The sequence below is a fragment of the Pan paniscus genome, chromosome 2 (genome assembly GCF_029289425.2).
Source record: "Pan paniscus chromosome 2, NHGRI_mPanPan1-v2.0_pri, whole genome shotgun sequence".
NCBI classification, from domain to species: domain Eukaryota; kingdom Metazoa; phylum Chordata; class Mammalia; order Primates; family Hominidae; genus Pan; species Pan paniscus.
In genome coordinates this window covers 151,250,591-151,270,184 of record NC_085926.1, presented here as the reverse complement: position 1 = coordinate 151,270,184, position 19,594 = coordinate 151,250,591, and the positions used below count along the sequence as shown (strand labels likewise).

The 19,594-nt window shown below is 39.6% G+C and overlaps 1 long non-coding RNA gene across 3 annotated transcripts in view; it reads right to left on the bottom strand.

Moving 5' to 3' along the window:
- LINC02877 (long intergenic non-protein coding RNA 2877) overlaps positions 1–16,866 on the bottom strand; it is a 149,980-nt gene extending 133,114 nt beyond the window's left edge. For all 3 annotated transcript variants that reach the window (XR_004670785.3, XR_008624915.1, XR_004670787.2), the window contains exon 1: positions 16,761–16,866. This is a non-coding gene — a long non-coding RNA (long intergenic non-protein coding RNA 2877). The remainder of the gene's footprint in view (positions 1–16,760) is intronic.
- Positions 16,867–19,594: the final 2,728 nt, after the last annotated feature.

Sequence of the window (19,594 nt, the reverse complement as noted above, 5' to 3'; positions counted from 1 at the left end):
AACTCATCACCTTTGGAGATAGTCTGCTCTTGTGTCACAATTCTAGATGTTAGAACATTCCCTCTTATGTGGCATTGAAATTGGAGTCCCTGTAACTTCCACTCATCCATCCTAATTAAGACTCGAAGAGTTTGAACAGGTGGGAAAAAAATTTTAATCAGTGAAAATATTGATACATTTCCATAGAATTTAGGAGAGAAAATCTGAAGAATTTATAGGTGTAAGTCAATTTTTGTCTTCGACACAGAAGTGTTTCTAATATTTAATGGCATGCCTCTTTTTAATCCTCCGCTCTCCAGAATGATTATCTTCAGTTCCATGAGAGAATTTTTGTATGACATGGTTTCCAAGACCCTAACAGTCCAGGGAGTCCTCTTTTAGAAGCTGTGCTGAGTGGTTCAATCGACTATTTGGAACTAGTTCTTTCTGGGAACTGTGTTTTCTATATTCCCCTTTCCTGTAAGGTTAGAGTTAGAGCTGCCAAAAGAGGAACTCACATGAGATTCAGAGGAAGTAGGAGTCATCACACTCTAAAGATGTTCACAGGCAATACAGTGATGAAAATATGCTTGGAGGGTTTCAGCTCGTGCTCACTCTGCTGTGCTCCACATTCAAATCTCCTTCCTGACTGCTGGCCGTGTTGTGCAAGAGTAGCCCCCAGCCCACAACCAGACACTTGGGGGAAGACACACAGTCAACATAGACTCAATAACCAATGCTGCCCATAGATATAATGTGAACCCGGTATATAATTTTAAATTTTCTAGCAGCCACATTAACAAGGCAGAAGAAAACAAACAAGTGAAGTCGATTTTAATATGTTTAGTATAACCCGTTATAAATAAAACATTATCAATTCAACACATAGACAATATTAAAAATATCTAATGAAACACCAAGGAGGCCAGTGGGTGAGGTGGAAGGAGATGGGGATGAGGTAGAAGTGTAATGAAGAGCCAGATTGTGCAGGACGCAGTAGACCATGACAATGGTGTGGGACTTTTTCTCAGAACGCAAGAAGGAATGGCACGACTTGATTCACATTGAGGAAAGCTCTGACTCCCCAGTGGAAAATAGGCTGTAGAAGTGGAAAGCAGGTAGGAGGCTACTGCAATGACCTAGATGACAGATGATGGGGGCTTGGACTAGGGTTACAGTATAAAAGTGATAAGGTATGGAAAATGTGTGCTATATTTTCAAGGTAGAGCCAACAAAATCTGTCCATGGTGAAACGTGTAGTGTGAGAGAGAGAAGAAAGACCCTATCTTTTGGGATTAAGCACCTAAAAAATATAGTGTCATTTACTATGAAGAAGGAGACTAAGAAAGAGCAGGTTTGTTTTGATTGGTCCAGCATACATTATGATTTTAAACATTTATTCTTTTATTTTTGTCATTTTAATAAACACACGTTTATCTAAACTGCAGGCATAAACTTTGAGCTAAGGAGAGCTAATTACTGAGTCCATGGTCCCACACAGCCTAATACCCAGGCATTGCCATTATACTCGGAATATACTTAATTTGTCTTATTCCACTATTTTCCATCAAAAATACATTTACACATCTTGTTCGCAACTATAAAACTCACACAGTCTCATGTTTCATGTATAGCATTACTTTGAATTCCCAAAATCATGGCCCCATTTCTTCCTTCCCTACGTAACCTGGACTACCAGTTCACAAATTCTTGCCTGTACCCTCCAGTGCCTAAACCTCTTGTCTTTTCAGCCCATCAGAATTACCGGTCCCTAACCTGTGATTAATCCAACCATCTGCTTGCACAACAGAAATTCATAAGCTGCCAAACACTGCTTGAGAAAAATTGCATAACTGTACTGCTTGGACTTATTGCATATTTACCATTTCCAAACTCAACTTAGTCCTCAGTACAGCTTGGCAATCCTTATGTCTGTATTCATTCAGATATTTTTCCTATTCACCAAGGTGACCATTTTATAACTTCACACTCCTGCGCAAGCTTTCACTTTCATATCCAGGAGAAAAAAACTACTTACCGCTTTCCAGAAAACAAAATGAATACTCTATGCACTAAATTTATTCAAATGTCCTTCTCTGATTCCAACATTACATATAGTTACTCTCACCTTCACCTGCCTTATTTCTGTCATACTTCTCTTTTGCCCATCATTGAAAACTTCCTTCCACTCACTACATAAATCCCATGCCTTGTTCACGGCTCTGGGTCTTTCCAGATGCAATTTCATCATCTTCAACGATTTCTGTTGTTTCAACGTCTACACAGTTTTCAAAGTGCAATGGAAATGTTGTTTGCCAGTGAAACCCCACCCCCAAACCAGCTGCCATAGACAAAGATGGCAAATCCCTCCTCTTTATTGTCATAGTACGCTACTGAGACACAAATTATAGCACTCCTTATATTTTGCTACAATTATGTGTTATCTATTTCTGCCACTAAATCTAAGACTTTGATGGAGCAGACCTTTTGTTATTGGTCTATGTGTATTCAATTCAAAAGCATGCAAAGTGATTTTTATATTCTCTCACTCAACAACAACAATCAACACAGACAACTTCTGTGACCAAATTTGGTGGAGGGAGCTGGGTTCTACCCATCACTAAGCAAGCAATCAGTTCTGCAGTGGATAAATGGGTGTCCTCCAATTTAATTCTGACACTATGTAGCTGGAGATAGCATCACATCCCACAGATTGAGGGTTCAGTTCCTAAGACTGCCCCCTTCCCCAGACACCAACAGTTGCTAGTTTGGGCTTCCAGAACTTCTGACCCACCGGCTTCGAGTTGGGGTTCTCAAGATCTTCTCTTTGGGTTTGATTAATTTGCCAGAGCACCTCACAAAATTCAAGGAAACATGTTTACTGGTTTATTATAAAAGGCATTACAAAGAATACAGATGAAGAGATGCACGGGGTGAGGTATGAGCAAAGGGGCATACAGAGCTTCCATGCCCTCCCTGGGTGGCACTCTTCAGGAACCTCCCTGTATTCAGCTATCTACAAATCTCTGAACCCTGTCTTTCGGGCTTTCATGGAGGCTTCATTATGTAGGCATGATTGGTTAAACCATTGGCCATTGGTGATCAACTCAATCTTCAGTCTCTCTCTCCTCCCTGGAGGTTAGGAGGTGGGACTGAAAGCCCCAACCCTCTAATTCTCCACTGGTTTTCTGGTGACCAGCCCCCAGTTCTGAAGCTACCTAGAGGCTGCCAGCCCTACGTCAACTCATTAGCATACAAAAAGACATCACTCAGGCATTTTTAAAGATTTTAAAAGTTGAAGGCCAGGAAATGGGATACATAACATTTACATACCAAATACCAAATACGTATTTCACAATATCACAATACTGTATAGATTTTTTTTGACAAGAGTTTGCTTGGAGATGTGCTGGACAGAGGCAAGGCTGTGGTGATGACGGTCTTAAAAAGATGTTTTGTGTTGGACACAAGAGAGCATTTTTCATTGGTTACAGAAGTGAAATTGATCCATGCCTGTCAGCCTTAGAAGTGCGTTCATTTCAGTAAAGCTGAATGGAGAGCGCTTTCTTAAGTGTGGACTCACATTGAGAAATCCATGCTATGGAAGCTGACTTCCATAGTATAAGGCTATAACTGATTGGTTGACTTTTACTGATAAGATACAGGAAAAGGAAAATAACGTGACTATCACAGGTGCCACTGCTTGGTGTTACACAGTCTCCTCTGCAAAGTTTACCTTTGGCTTGAAAGAATAAACCAATAAACATATTAATGCAAGGAACTTTCCAAATTGGGAGCTATCCACAAGGCTGCTTTTCCATTTCTGGTCTATTAAGTAATGTCATATTATCCTTGAAAGCAATAACACAGGAATTCATGTTTGCTGAGGAAGCTCCTTTGAAATTTGTCTCAAATGAAGCACAGAGAGCAGGAAAGATAAGCAAGCTGACATATATTTAACCAGTGTGTATATCACCTTCCATATATTATCAATTAATTTCCAAAACTGAGAGGTGACAACGTGCTAGCAGCCCTTGCTCGCTCTTGGCACCTCCTCAGGCCTCGGCATCCACTCTGGCCATGCTTGAGGAGCCCTTCAGCCCCCCGTTGCACTGTGGGAGCCCCTCTCTGGGCTGGCCGAGACCTGAGCCGGCTCCCTCTGCTTGTGGGGAGGTGTGGAGGGAGAGGTGCGGGCGGGAACTGGGGCTGCGTCTGGCACTCACAGGCCAGTGTGAGTTCCAGGTTGGCGTGGGCTCCGCGGGCCCTGCACTCGGAGCTTCCCGCCAGCACCGCCACCGGCCCTGGGCAGTGAGGGGCTTACCACCCAGGACAGCAGCTGCAGAGGGTGCGCTGGGTCCCCCAGCACTGCCGGCCCGTCCGTGCCTCACTCAAATTCTCACCGGGCATCAGCTGCCTCCCTGCGGGGCAGGGCTTGGGACCTGCAGCCTGCCATGCCCAAGCCCCCAACCCCCAGCCCCCCTGGGCTCCCACACGGCCCAAGCCTCCCTGACGGGCGCCGCCCCCTGCTCCATGGTGCTGTGTCCCATTGACTGCCCAAGGGCTGACGAGTGCAGGCGCACTGCGCAGGACTACTGGGCAGCTCCACCCACAGCCCCAGCACGGGATCCACTAGGGGAAACCAGCTGGGCTCCTGAGTTGGGTGGGGACTTGTAGCACTTTTATGTCTAGCTAAAGGATTGTAAATGCACCAATCAGCACTATGTGTCTAGGTCAAGGTTTGTAAATGCACCAATCAGTGCTCTGTGTCTAACTAATCTAGTGGGGACTTGGAGAACTTTTGTGTCTAGCTAAAGGATTGTAAATGTACCAGTCAGCACTCTGTGTCTAGCTCAAGCACCAATCAGCACCCTGTCAAAATGGACCAATCAGCTCTCTGTAAAATGGGCCAATCTGCTCTCTGTAAAATGGACCAATCAGCAGGATGTGGGTGGGATCAGATAAGGGAATAAAAGCAGGCTGCCCCAGCTAGCAGCCAGAACCTGGTCAGGTCCCCTTTGACACTGTGGAAGCTTTGTTCTTTTGCTCTTTGCAATAAATCTTGCTGCTGCTCACTCTTTGGGTCTGTGTCACTTTTATGAGCTGTAACACTCACTGTGAAGGTCTGCAGCTTCACTCCTGAAGCCAGCGAGACCATGAACCCACGGGGAGGGACAAACAACTCCTCCGGACAGGAAGAACGAATGACTCCAGATGCGCCGCCATTAAGAGCTGTAACACTCACAGTGAAGGTCTGCAGCTTCACTCCTGAAGCCAGCAAGACAACGAACCCACCAGGAGGAAGAAACTCCGGACACATCTGAACATCTGAAGGAACAAACTCTAGACACACCATCTTTAAGAACTGTAACACTGCGAGGGTCTACGGCTTCATTCTTGAAGTCAGCGAAACCAAGAACCCACCAATTCCGGACACGAAACCACCAAATAAGATAGATGTTCTTATGTTCATTTATGTGAAAAGATTAGAACTTAAAGAAATAAGAGTTTCAATCTCATAAAGTTAGTAAGTGACAAAATTAGAATTCAAACCCAGGTCATAGCCAAAATTTTTTCCCGTTTTGTATCATACTCCCAGACCTAAGGAAAAGTAAGAATGCCTTTGAAGAAATCAGCCTGGAGAGAACAAGCAGTGGAAGCTGGGAAAGTCTCTACCAGTGTTCCTGACATGGACAAGAAGTTGTGCCAAAATCTATAATATTTCTGAACCTCTTCTCCATTGACTGATTGTTTTTATAGTTATAGAATAAAAATTTAAATCTTACATATTAGAAAGTTACACAATCTCAACAGTTCCTGCCATTCTCAGGGAGATGTTTGCTGTACAAAAAGTCACACTACAAATCAGTGTGGTATAATTAGGTTCTAGTGGGTATCTATAACCAGTTACTTCAACAGATTCACATAAAAAATGAGTATATGACTCGATAATTCTATCTATACCACGTATTTTTAAATGACCAAAATAAACCTACAAGGCTCTATAAACGACATCAAAAAACAAAAAACAAATCTAGCTAGCTTACATTTTTTAAGGTTTTCTGGGACTCATATGTACTACTGTAGTAAGCACTTAAAACAAGAATGGGTTATAAAAATGGAGAGAAGAATGGAGTTAATAATTTTTTAGGACGGGCACGGTGGCTCATGCCTGTAATCCCAGCACTGTGGGAGGCCGAGGTGGATGATCATTTGAGGTCAGGAATTCAAGACCATCTTGGCCCACATCGTGAAACCCTGTCTCTACTGAAAATATAAACATTAGCCAGGCAGTAGTGGCACACGCCTGTAATCCCAGCTACTTGGGAGGGTGAAGGAGGAGAATTGCTTGAGCCTGGGAGTCAGAGGTTGCAGTGGCCAAGATCGTGCCACTGCACTCCAGTCTGGGCAACAGAGTAAGACTCTGTCTCAATAATAATAATAATGATAAAAATAATTTTTAATGCATGTCATGAAGTCTTATTTACTAACTTTGGACAAATCACAAATTTAACTCCAGTTATTTTAAATTCTAAAACAGAGAAAACTATTTTAAAATTCATATAGAACCAAAAAAGGGCCCATATAGCCAAGGCAATCCTAAGCAAAAAGAACAATGCTGGAGGCATCACGCTGCCCGACTTCACACTATACTACAGGGCTATAGTACCAAAACAGCATGGTACTAGTACAACAGAAACACAGACCAATGGAACAGAATAGAGAATGCAGAAATAAGACCACCCACCTACAACTATCTGATCCTCAACAAACCTGACAAAAGCAAGCAATGGGGAAAGGATTCCCTATTCAGCAAATGGTGCTGGGAGAACTGGCTAGTCATATGCAGAAAATTGAAACTGGACCACTTTCTTATACCATATACAAAAATCAACTCAAGGTGGGTTAAAGACTTAAATGCAAACCCCAAAACTATAAAAACTCTGGAATACAACCTAGACAATACCTTTCAGGACATAGACACAGGCAAAGATTTCATGACAAAGACACCAAAAGCAATTGCAACAAAAGCAAAAATTGACAAATGACATCTAATTAAACTAAAGAGCTTCTGCACAGCAAAAGAAACTATCAACAGAATAAACAGACAACCTACAGAACGGGAGAAAATTTTTTGCAAACTGTGCATCCAAAATAGGTCTAATATAAGGAACTTAAACAAATTCACAAGAATAAAACAAACAACTCCATTAAAAAGTAGGTAAAGGGCATGCACAAACACTTCTGAAAAGAAGACATTCATGCAGCCAATAATCATGAAAAAAAGCTCAACCTCACTGATCATTAGAGAAATGAAAATAAAAACCACAAAGAAATACCATCTCACGCCAGTCAGAATGGCTATTACTAAAAAGTAAAAAAATACAATAACAGATGCTGGCAAGGTTGTGGAGAAAAAGGAATGCTTTTACACTATTGGTGGGAGTGTAAAATAGTTTAACTATTGTGGAAGATAATGTAGCAATTCCTCAAAGACCTAAAGACAGAAATATGATTTGACCCAGTGATCCCATTACTGGGTATATATCCAAAAAAATCATTCCATTATAAAGACACATGCACACTTATGTTCATTGCAGCACTATTCACAATAGCCCATCAATGATAGATTAGATATCATCTAGCCCATCAATGAAAGACTAGATAAAGAAAATATGGGTCGGGGCAGTGGCTCACGCCTGTAATCCCAGCACTTTGAGAGGCTGAAGTGGGTGGATTACGAGGTCAGGAGACCGAGACCATCCTGGCCAACATGGTGAAAGCCCGTCTCTACTAAAAATACAAAAATTAGCTGGCTATGGTGGCACATGCCTGTAGTCCCAGCTACTCAGGAGGCTGAGGCAGGAGAATCACTTGAACCCGGGAGACAAAGGTTGCAGTGAGCCGAGATCACACCACTGCACTCCAGCCTGGTAACAGAGAGAGACTCCATCTCAAGAAAAGAAGAAAAAGAAAAAAAGAAAACCTGGTACATATACTCCACAGAGTACTATGCAGCTATAAAATAAAGAACAAGATCATGTCCTAACACTGAAACAGAAAGCCAAATACCTCATCTTCTCACTTATAAGTGGGAGCTAAATGATGAGAACACATGGACATATAGAGGGGAACAACACACACTGGGGCCTGTTGGAGGGTGGAGGTTTGGAGGAGGAAAAGGATCAGAAAAAATAGCTAATGGATACTAGGCTTAAGACACAGGTGATGAACTAATGTGTGCAACAAACCCGCAAAACACACTTTTACCTATTGAACAAACCTGCACATCCTGCACATATATGCCTGAACTTAAAAGTTAAACAAAACAAAACAAAACAAAGATTTAGTGTTACTCTTAATAATACAATAATAGTTCAGACTTAGTACTACAGCTTTTAATTGCCAAAGGAAGGAGTGAAACATGATGATACCACAATTTAGTACATACACATTGAAAGCAAATCAGATTATCAGAGCAGTAGAACTTTTTTTGATACTAAACCAATAATCCAATTTATTTTCTGAATATTCAGAAGCACAGCATTGAGTAATAGCTTTAAAAGTTACCTTATAGAGGACATAACAACTACTTTCATTAAATTGTTTCATATAGCACATCCAGGTATTTTTAGTATTTCAATATATTTCTATTAACAAGTGGCAAACATAGCAAAGTGACTGGGCGCGGTGGCTCACGCCTGTAATCCCAGCACTTTGGGAGGCCGAGGCGGGTGGATCATCTGAGGTCAGGAGTTCGAGACCAGCCTGGCTAACATGGTAAAACCCTGTCTCTACTAAAAATACAAAAATTAGCCAGGTGTGGTGGCGGGTGCCTGTAATCCCATCTACTCGGGAGACTGAGGCAGGAGACTCTCTTGAACCCAGGAGGCAGAGGTTGCAGTGAGCCGAGATCATGCCACTGTACTCCAGCCTGACCAATACAGTGAGATTCCATCTCAAAAAAAAAAAGAAGGAAGGAAGAAAGGAAGGAAGAAGGGGAAGGAAGGAAGGAAGACAGAAAGAAGAAAGAAAAGAAAAGAAAAGAAGAAAGAAGGAAAGAAGGGAAGGAAAAGAAAGAAAGAGAAAAGTATATTCAGGATATTAAATGAGGATTTAGCCTTTTTCATTAATTATTTTTTAATAAATCACATATAGCACAAAACACAAAAAGTAGAATGAAAGTTCCTCCTTACCCTGTCCTCTAGTGACCCAGTTCCCAATGGGTAGGAACTGATATTTAAAACTATAATTCAATAAAAGTTCTCTGAAATAGAGGAAGGCCTAGATCTACATATTGAATGGATCTATCTTTTATCAAAAGAAAAAAAATCAATCCAGAAAGGTCAACTGTGAGACATATCCTAGTAAAATTATTGAAATTTAAAAGAAAAGATCCCTCTGGGTTTCCAAGCAAAATCAAAAAGTCATTTACAAAGGAAGGAAAATCAGGTTGGCATCACAATTATTGTCAGCAACAGTCAAAGCAAGTAAACAGTGCAATAGCACTGCCCATAAACTTAAAGGGAGAAATGTAAGGAAAAGATTTTATATCCAGCCACACTGTTTTTCAGATATTAAAGACACCCAGGAGTCTTTCCTTGTAATCTACTAAAAGATTAATTTAATTTAACAAAGAGATCATTAGGGAAACCAGTGAAATAACTGGTAATGATGATTAAATATGCTTAATTAAATGACCAAAATAAACCTACAAGGCTCTATAAACTACATCAAAAAATGAAAAACAAATCTAGCTAGCTTACATTTAGATCTATGACTATAACATAGGTGAGAATGAGAGAGAAAAATTAGTATGTAAATATTATTTGCTCTGTCAAAATCAAAATAACACAAAAAGAAATAAAATTGAGTGAAAATAGAATATGTTCATTGACTGCTGTAAAGATAATAGGTAGAAATAAAAGGAAATTAAGGGCGACAGAGGAGTTAAAATCTAAGGACTAAGACCATTAAATGAAAGTATCAAAATAAGATAATACTTTTTGAAAATACAAATCTTTCTAAACACAAAAAAGTATTACAAAATAAAAGAAAACATTTAATTTAAAAAGCAAAGAAAGCCAGGCGCAGTGGCTCATACCTGTAATCCCAGCACTTTCAGAGGCCGAGGCAGGTGGATCACGAGGTCAGGAGATTGAGACCATCCTGGCTAACACAGTGAAACCCCATCTCTACTAAAAATACAAAAAATTAGCTGGGTGTGGTGGCGGGCGCCTGTAGTCCCAGCTACTCGGGAGGCTGAGGCAAGAGAATGGCGTGAACCTGGGAGGCAGAGCTTGCAGTGAGCTGAGATCATGCCACTGCACTCCAGCGTGGGGGACAGAGGGAGACTCGTCTTTTGAATAAACATAGAATTTAACCCTCTCAGTCTCAAAACTTGAGAAAGTTACATTTGTCTTATCTGAGTTCCTTTTTCAGGAAACTAACTATCAGGCTCCCAGATAGTATCAAGGAACTGACACACTTATCGGATCACCTTATCTGCACAATGAGCCCTCAGACACCTCACTCATCATGATTGCCTAAGTGGCCATCTGCTTCCTGTTGACCAACTCCTCTTCTTTACCCCTCCCTAATTCCTGTCCTCCTGCATGTAGTTACAATTCTTCCCTGCTATATAAACTACTATTTTTAATCAGTCAGGGAGATGGATTTGAGACTGATCTCCCATTTCCTTGGCAGTAGCACCCCATTAAAGCCTTCTTCCCTGGCAGTACTCATCTCAGTGACTAGCTTTCTGTGCAGTGAGCAGCAGGACCTAGACTGAACCCCTGGTGTTTCAGTAACACTACAGAATGAAAGATACCCAGTAAATATTATGTTATGAATTATTATCTGCAGATAAAAAAATCAAATATCTATCAAATTACTACATGTGAATAGGCTCAACTTATCTGTTTTTAAAAAATTCAGATTGACTTAAAAGTCAAAATGTAATCTTCTACAAGACAATTTATTTCTTTAAAAAGTCATTCTCATTCTTCTGCAATTTCTTATCATGAGCATTTGTCAATATCAGCTTTATTCCATTTATACCATACATTTGCAAAACAAGTTTTTATCACTCAAATCTTGCTGTTCCAAATTCAGGTCTTCAGAAGCAATTTTACCTTGGTTGTTTATTAAAGTAGAGAAAAATGAACAAATGTTGGCTATTGAGGAAAATAAAGAAAAGAAAATCCATCATATAATTCATTTTATTCTTATATGCTAAACGGTTCCAGGCTTTCTCTTTTTATTTCTTACTGACTTACCTCAGCTTTTTAAGACTAAATACAAAAAAAAATTAATGAACACTTCACAAAAAGATAATTATTTTAGAGTCTCTCTGTTTCCTTGCTATGTAGTCATAAGCAAATCGCTAATCTCACTCTCTTCTAAAATGTTTACATCCTTCCTATATTGCAGAAAATAAAATTTAACTTATTTTATAAGTCATCTATAAGTAATATAAACTGGCTTGGCACAGTGGCTCACACCTGTAATCCCAGCACTTTGGGAGGCTGAGGCGGGCGAATCACAAGATCAAGAGATCAAGACCATCCTGGTCAACATGGTGAAACCCCATCTCTACTAAAAATATGAAAATTAGCTAGGCATGGTGGTGCGTGCCTGTAGTCCCAGCTACTTGGGAGGCTGAGGCAGGAGAATCGCTTGAACTCAGGAGGTGGAGGTTGCAGTGAGCCAAGATCTCACCACTGCACTCCAGCCTGGTGACAGAGTGAGACTCCCTCTCAAAAAATAATAATAATAATAATAATAATAAATAAGTAATATGAACTACTGCTACTTACATATTTTATAGAATTTTTACTGACTTTAAATTAAATAATATTCCCATACAGAAATGCTGGAATATACAGATGTGAAAAAGAAACAATAGTAAAATCAGCCACAATTCTACAACTACAGCTACTCTCTCACCACCATGAAACAGAAACCTGTGTAAATGCCACCAGGCTTGTGTGCAGCCTGCTGCCCTTCATCAGCTCTGTGATGTTTAAGTAGAGATGCACCATGCAGGGGACATGGATGTGGGTGGGAAAAGGCAAAACAAAGGCTCTAGTTGCATGATAGGCACTGGCACCTGGTAACCCAGGCCAGAGGTGGAACAGAGGTTGAATATACAAGTAAGAAAGTAGCATTAGATAAACTATAATCTACTTAGACTTTTAACAGAAAGTCATTTTGTGACCTCCTAGTTTTCTCTTCATTGCAGAGAGTCAGAAATAGAAAATATATTTCTCTAAAATATTAATGCATATAATTTTTCAAATTACAAATAATAGAGGTTCCATGGAAAAAAAATAAGTGATATGAAAAAGTACAAACAAAAAGAATTTAAAACCCTAACTTTTCTTATCACCAAACACTGCCAACATGTCTTGTCACCAACAAGCCTTTTCAACATGTTGTTAGGGGTCAATAGATTTAACACTGAACTGCAAATACTAAGATATTACCTATAGAAAGAATGAACCATTACCTATTATTGTGTCCCCTCATCGTCTTCTTAGTTACAGTCAGTTAGAGTTGGTCCTTAAACACAACTTAGTCACAGTTATATTGAGTGATTTCTGAGTATTAAGAGAGTTAATTACTCCAGCTTAAAAACTAATTGCTGGTTGATACAAAAATCAATTAGGTTGCTAAATATCCAGCTTTCAAAATCATAAAATCTTTCCTACCTCCACATATTTCTGTTTGGATTAGGTTGGATGACTCCTCAGTTTCCTTCTAGCACTAAAATGTGATTTTCTGAAAAGTAATACAGAAACTAAGACATTCACTTACAAGTTAGTTTTGGTGAGATTTTCTTAAAGTTAACAAAAAATTGATTCAAACCGTTTCTTCTAATGTATTTTGACATTTGCTCTTTCAGCATGAAGTTAGTTACCAAGCAAAAGCAGGTTCTTAATAATTTATGTTGTCTACTTTGAATGTGATTACTCACAGGAGTCTGCAGAAATGAATCAATACTTGCTTCTCAAAAAAGTAAATCGGAGATAATTGTTACAGTCATGCATGTTAATTTAGGCTGCCAAATTAATTTCTCAACACTCCTTATGCTACAACAGTCTTAATTAAGAAACAACTAAGGTTGCCTTTTCTTCTTATAGGTACTGCTGAGCCATTGGCTCTGAACAAAGTCATTTAACCCCTTTGATGTATGAGATTTAAAAAAACAACAAAGAGGCTGGGCGTGGTGGCTCACGCCCGTAATCCCAGCACTTTGGGAGGCTGAGGCGGGCGGATCACGAGGTCAGGAGATCAAGATCATCCTGGCCAACATGGTGAAACTCCATCTCTACTAAAAATACAAAAATTAGCAGGCATGGTGGCATGCATGGTAGTCCCAACTACTCAGGAGGCAAAGGCAAGGAGAATTGCTTGAACCCGGGAGGCAGAGGTTGCAGTGAGCTGAGATCACACCACTGCACTCCACCCTGGCAACAAACAGAGCAAGACTCCGTCTCAAAACAAACAAAATGAGAAAATCTACAAAGTATTATATATTGTATACTATACATCTGTAAAAGGGCTTTACAGTGAGCAAAGTGATTCCATGCTCTATTTCTGTAATCTATTTTCTGTTCTGCAAGATGTAACCTAGGCCTCCTGGGAAGCTATTTTAATGTGGTATGGATCTTGACAGTGTCCAATCCCAAGCTCCATATTTTCAGAGGATCACTGACAAATTAGAGTGTCTCAAAGAGAGAAGTCTGACGAATTGTGATAAGAGGGATGCTTGAAGGAACTGGAAATATTTAACCAAAAGATAAGATGGTGTGGTATCATAATAATTTTGGGGATCCTCTTTTGTTCAAATGCCTGTTACATGGTAAAGTGCTTAATTTTATATCTTGTTCCAGATGGCAGAATTGGCACTGATTATTGGTAATTACAAGGAGGTAGATAAGATTCAACATAAGAATCTTTTGACAATATACAGGGCTGCCTTACCCAGGAGTGAGCTTCCTGATGTTAAGGCACTTCCTGAAGGACCACTTAGATGGAGTAAGGGAGAGTTATCTGAGGCCCACGGTCTCAGGCTTTCAATAAATTAAAATGTCAATGAATCACTCATTCATGAGACAGCCTTGTCTTTGTGGTCCAGACCCCATTTTGACCCTTGTTATCACTGTAAGATGAACATCTCAAGTCTCCAAAAGACAAGGAAATGTCAAAAGGCCTGGCAGTTTCCTTATTACATGCCAAGCCATACTTAGAGATTACCCACTAATATCCTATAGAGCTGGTCATTGCTAGGGTAAAAGTCAGGCTGTTGGAGAGCAAGTGGAAGACCAAGGGCATAATTCCCCCTTCCAAAAGTTTAAAGAGAGCACTGCCGTTCATGTATAACCTGCTACATTCTGTTGATCAATCTCATCTAGCCCCTACTGTATAATATTTAGTTTGCACAACATTCCAACATAGTGAGCTCCTAAAGAGCAGAAACTCTGTACTATTTATCTTTATAACTCCATAGCTTATCCAAGTGTTGGCATTTATTAGATACTTAATATATGCTTAATGGAAGAATAAATGAATTCCATTCCAAATAAGCATTGCCTCAGTGCAGGCACTATATCAATGGCAAGATCCAGAATTAAAATAAGACACAGTTTTTGCCCTTAAGGAGTGCTCAGTAATCAGCAGAATAAATATATGAGGGAATGAGAGCACCTGTATTGGGTGGAATTTTGCCTTTTAAGAGTCCTTTCAACCATAAGATTCTATAAATCCATATTCTTTTCCTCAATTAAAATATCTTAGATGCAGCCTGGAGCTGTGGCTCACGCCTGTAATCCTAGCACTTTGAGAGGATCAGTTGAGCCCAGGAGTTCAAGACCAACCTGGGCAACATGCTGAAACCTCATTTCTACAAGAAATACAAAAAATTAACCAGGCATGGTGGTGCATGCCTGTAATCCCAGTTACTTGGAAGGCTGAGATGGAAGGATCATGTGAGCCTGGGAAGTCAAGGCTACATTGAGCTGAGATCGTACCACTGCACTCCAGCCTGGGTAACAGAGTGAGATCCCTTCTCAAAAAAAAACAAAAAAACAAAAAACATATATAGACAAACATAGACAGACAGACAGAGAGAGAGAGAGAGAGAAAGAGAGAGAGAGATTTTAGATGCAAGAACAGGAAAAGTGGCCATGCTATGATAGGTTATTCCTAGGTTTTTAATCTACTGTGGGCAATACTGTTCAGCTTCTAGCAAACCAAATAATTTGAGAAATCAACCTACAGTCAAATTATGGGATTCTTTTAGTGAATTTAAAGAGTTAGAGAACAGTAGATCTTGGTAGAGATTTGTGTCAAACCTATACAAAATACATATTCCTCATATTAAGAAAAAAATAGACTTTCTGGCCCTGAAATTTAAATTTATTCTCTATATACTAAAGAATTCAAATCATATCTATATTAAAAATAATAAATACTAACATAATACAGGTTAAATCTGTTAATTTTTGATGTTACTTTTATTATTCTTCTTCTACAGAGGATGACACAGGACATAGAGGTTAAGTTATTTGCTCCTATATCATGAAGTAGAAAGTAGTAGACCTAGGCAATTGAGCACCAGAATCCATGACAACTTCACTGATGGCCTGTTGTAATCATGTTCTCTTACAAGAATTTTACTTCTTGCTCATCCTAGGAGGCCAATACACTGTAGTATGATTATTTTTGCCAGGTGTCCCATAAACTAGAATCAGTGCTCCATGATTAGTCTCTCTTCTGATGCAATAAGGCAAAAAATCATGCTTGGGATTTCAGAAGAGATGTACAAAGCAATACGGTGTCGTTAAGCATGAAAACATCTAGACCTTTACTGCGTTTCCTTGGTATTATTCATACAAAGTCAGCTATCACTCTCTCTGCCCCATTCCTCACTCCCCAGTCCAAAAAGCCACATTGTATTAAATAAATAATGATTAAATACAAATATATTATTCTACGCATTCACACACTTGCAAAAGGCAACAAGCCACCTGTTTTTCTAAACCATTTTGACTTACTGAGAGATAAGACAGTCTGAAAAGCAAGATAAATTCCATTTTGGAATCAAATTATCTTTTCCTCACTTAGTTTCACATATATTCTGTTTTTCACTTTGTGCTCTAAATAGTTAGTTAATTGGGACTATTTAACAGATTATATATGTTTCTGCTGAGAGTAATTGTACCTTAACAATAACTGAAGGAATTTTTATTTAATTTGCTAGTTGGTTTATGGTTTGCTAGAGTTAAGCAGAAGCTGAAGTGCTCCTGACTGTAGGAGGTGAAACTCATTCATATTCTTTTGTAAACAAATTAATGGAGAGTTGCCAGTGTGTTTTCATCCCACAAAATCACCTTAGCAACATGGATATAAAAACAGCATGAACTTTCCCTCAGAGCCTCCAGTCTTTCCTAGCGTGAAGATTCAACAATAAATGAGACTAGCAAAATTCTCCGTTTAATTTAGTCTTATAAAATGAGTTTCAGAATTCCCATAAAACATAGATTTTAACAGTAAAATAAAAAGAGGCTAAATTTCTCTTATGTAGAATGATTAGGATTTCTCAATAGGGTTGTATTTGTTTTTTGTTTTCCTGACATGGCAGGAAACACCATGTACCCTTTGCTTGACCAAGTTTCAAATAATTTTAGAAAAAAAGAAAGGCAGAGAAAGTTATATTTTCAAATAATGAGGTCTGACTAACTTGAATCATGGGCTCTATGGTCACCAATTATACTTACATCTTATTCCTCTGGAGTTTGAGGAGTATGAGCTCTGGAAAATTGAGAAAGTGAAAGCCGCACCGCAGTCATCAAGTCCATGCTAACGCCTGTGGGCAGGGCAAATCCTGGCAGAAGGTTGCTCTCAGATATCTGTGGGAAATAAGCCACAAAGCTTGCTTTGTTTGGGTGTTTTTTCATCAACTCTCATCTCTCCCCATGGAAAGGCCAGAAAACTCGCTACTTATTTATGGATTTCTTATAGTTTTGTTCCTTTGTTTTGGTTACTGCTTATCCACACTCTATAGAAAGGAAAGCCAGTGAAACTATAGCACAAATCTATTTAAGAACTAAGCGTCTGGGTCTCTGCCATCCGTTATCTTCTCAGTTTCTTGTCTACCTTCCAGATTTAAAGGCAAGAATGATGAACACATAGAAAACACCTTTTCTTATGATGGTCTACTTTTTAAAAAATTTTGAATATTGCAGTAAGTCCTCAGCTAATTGTGTAAACAAAATTTTCACTGCTAATTTCTGAACTATGTGGAATATTGGGTAGGGAGTACCTCAGTGGATCACCTGAATGCCAGATGTATTCTTGCCTGCCCCAATACATAATGGCAGCGATACATACTTGTAATGATCAGGGTCCATTATCTGTGCCCGAATGGTGACTCTTTTCCTGGTCTTTGTACATGAAATCTCAAGTGCTGGTTGACTGAGAAGCAAATAGAGCTTAAAATCTTGCTAGTAAAAGCACTCATCTTCTGTGAACAGAAATGCTAGATAGACCTGCAGAGCTCATTGTTGCAGAGTCAGAAGCATAAATTCTTCATGTGGGTCTCTAGGAGTAATAGCAAAAGGGGTCACTCTTAAACTTTACTTCTGTCTACTTGGGACATAACACTAGATAATGATCACTGATTTAGGATGTATCCTGCATCCTGGAGAATGGCACCCCATCTTTGCAGAGTGTTATCTCCAATATTGTGCCTCTATGCCTTCAAAAAGCAGTTCCATCACTCTGTAAGACTGGCAGCTTTTTGGTAGTATGGTCTGTTATGGGAACAATATTCTTCATTGTGATATGTCCACGGCCATACCTTTTTTTCTTTCTTTAAAATGGTCCTTAGTCTGATACAATGTCAAGTGAGATACTATGTCTATGGATCAAGCATTCTGTAAACCTTCAGATATTGGAGATGGTCGAGGTTCCACAAGTGGCAAATTAAAACCCATACCTAGAATATGTGCTGATTCCAGTAAAAATGAATTGCTGCCTCTTCGAGGATATAATCAACTTGGCACCAAGTGACTGGTTAGTCTCCTTGAAAGATGGCATCCTATCAGGCTTTAGTATCATTCTCTGATGCAGGCTAGTTGAATATCTGATAGCAGTGGTAGTTAGCCATAGTGGTTATCAGTCTATGATGCTGGTAGGACCCATGAATAGTTTTCATCCCTGATAGTCTCTTCGTGCATTCATTGTACCAGCACCGTGGTAGCTGATGACAGAGGCTGGCTGTCACATGTCAGCCAGCAGCAGACACAGTCATTCTGTCCACTTGAGTTCAGTGCTGTTTTCATGATAAATGCTTTCTGGTAGGCATTAATAATTACATAGAAACTTTTCAAATTTGTACTTACTCTAATAGGTCCATCACATGCCTCTTCCCCAGACTTCTTTGCCCCCAAGGTTTCCATTTTTTCCTTTCCAATCTCTGACCAAGCAGTCAAGCTAATTGCCACTGCTCAGAAATTTCTGTATATTCTTATCTTGGGCAATTTTTCTTTCCATGCAAAGTATATGTCCTGGTACAATGCCTGAAACTCTGTCCATGAGAAAATCTTTATTCATTGCTTTCTTTCATGGCCCTGCTGAGTGGGATTGTAATAAAGCAGCAGCTCATTTTCAGTTTGTACTTAAACATGGAGAATACCCACCCATGAACTAAGCTTAGCCTTTTTTCTTCTCCACAAGCTGGTCAAAAAGCTACAGATGGGAGCTAAGGGAGAAGTACAAGTGCAACTGTGATGAATAACAAACGGGTCTGGCCACCTGCACTTTCAGCTTATTGTGCTGTACAGCCCTCCTCAGGTCCAGTCCCTGGATGTACATTCTCATGCAGGATGGAATGTTTCTTGGATCGTCTACTCTTCTGAATTTACCAGCTGATTAAAACTCAGCTGATGATGGACAGTTCTGGCCACACAGTCATTTGATATCCCAAAGTCAGATGCTCTGTCTCTATCAGAACAAAGTAGCACATCAGGAAATGTTTTGAAAAGATGTATAATATTCTGCTGCAAGAGGCATGACCTTGTTCTAGAACCCTGGGAAAGTCATGGTGATTTTCCTAGTAGGGCTTGCCAGAAATTTCATGTGGTATCTCTCTCTACCACAGATAACATTATGTCTTTAAGATGGCACTAATCTCTGCCTTTCTTCTTGAACCACAACATTGTTTTTGACATGATATTGTCAAATGTGGGCAGTTTCAGTGGCTTCTACTTAGTCTTCCAGCTTAAATACTTCTTACCCAATATTGAGTCCAAGGCCTCAATATTAGGATTCTTACAATTACATTGTGTGTCCACTCCACTTGTACACTTGGGAACTGATGAATTTACCAATGGGTAGGTATGTGGTGCCACTGTGTGAACCAGACCTGTGATAGGGCTCCATTTATTACTTGGCTCCTCTATGCCCCTACTCTAACACAGAGGCCATGATGACACTTTAGGTCCCTGCGTATGAATGTTAACTCAAGTCCCATATTCGCATCATTCAAATGGGTTTTTTTTTCCCCTGGTATATAAGTTTACCCAAATAAATTGTCATAGGTCCCTTTGAG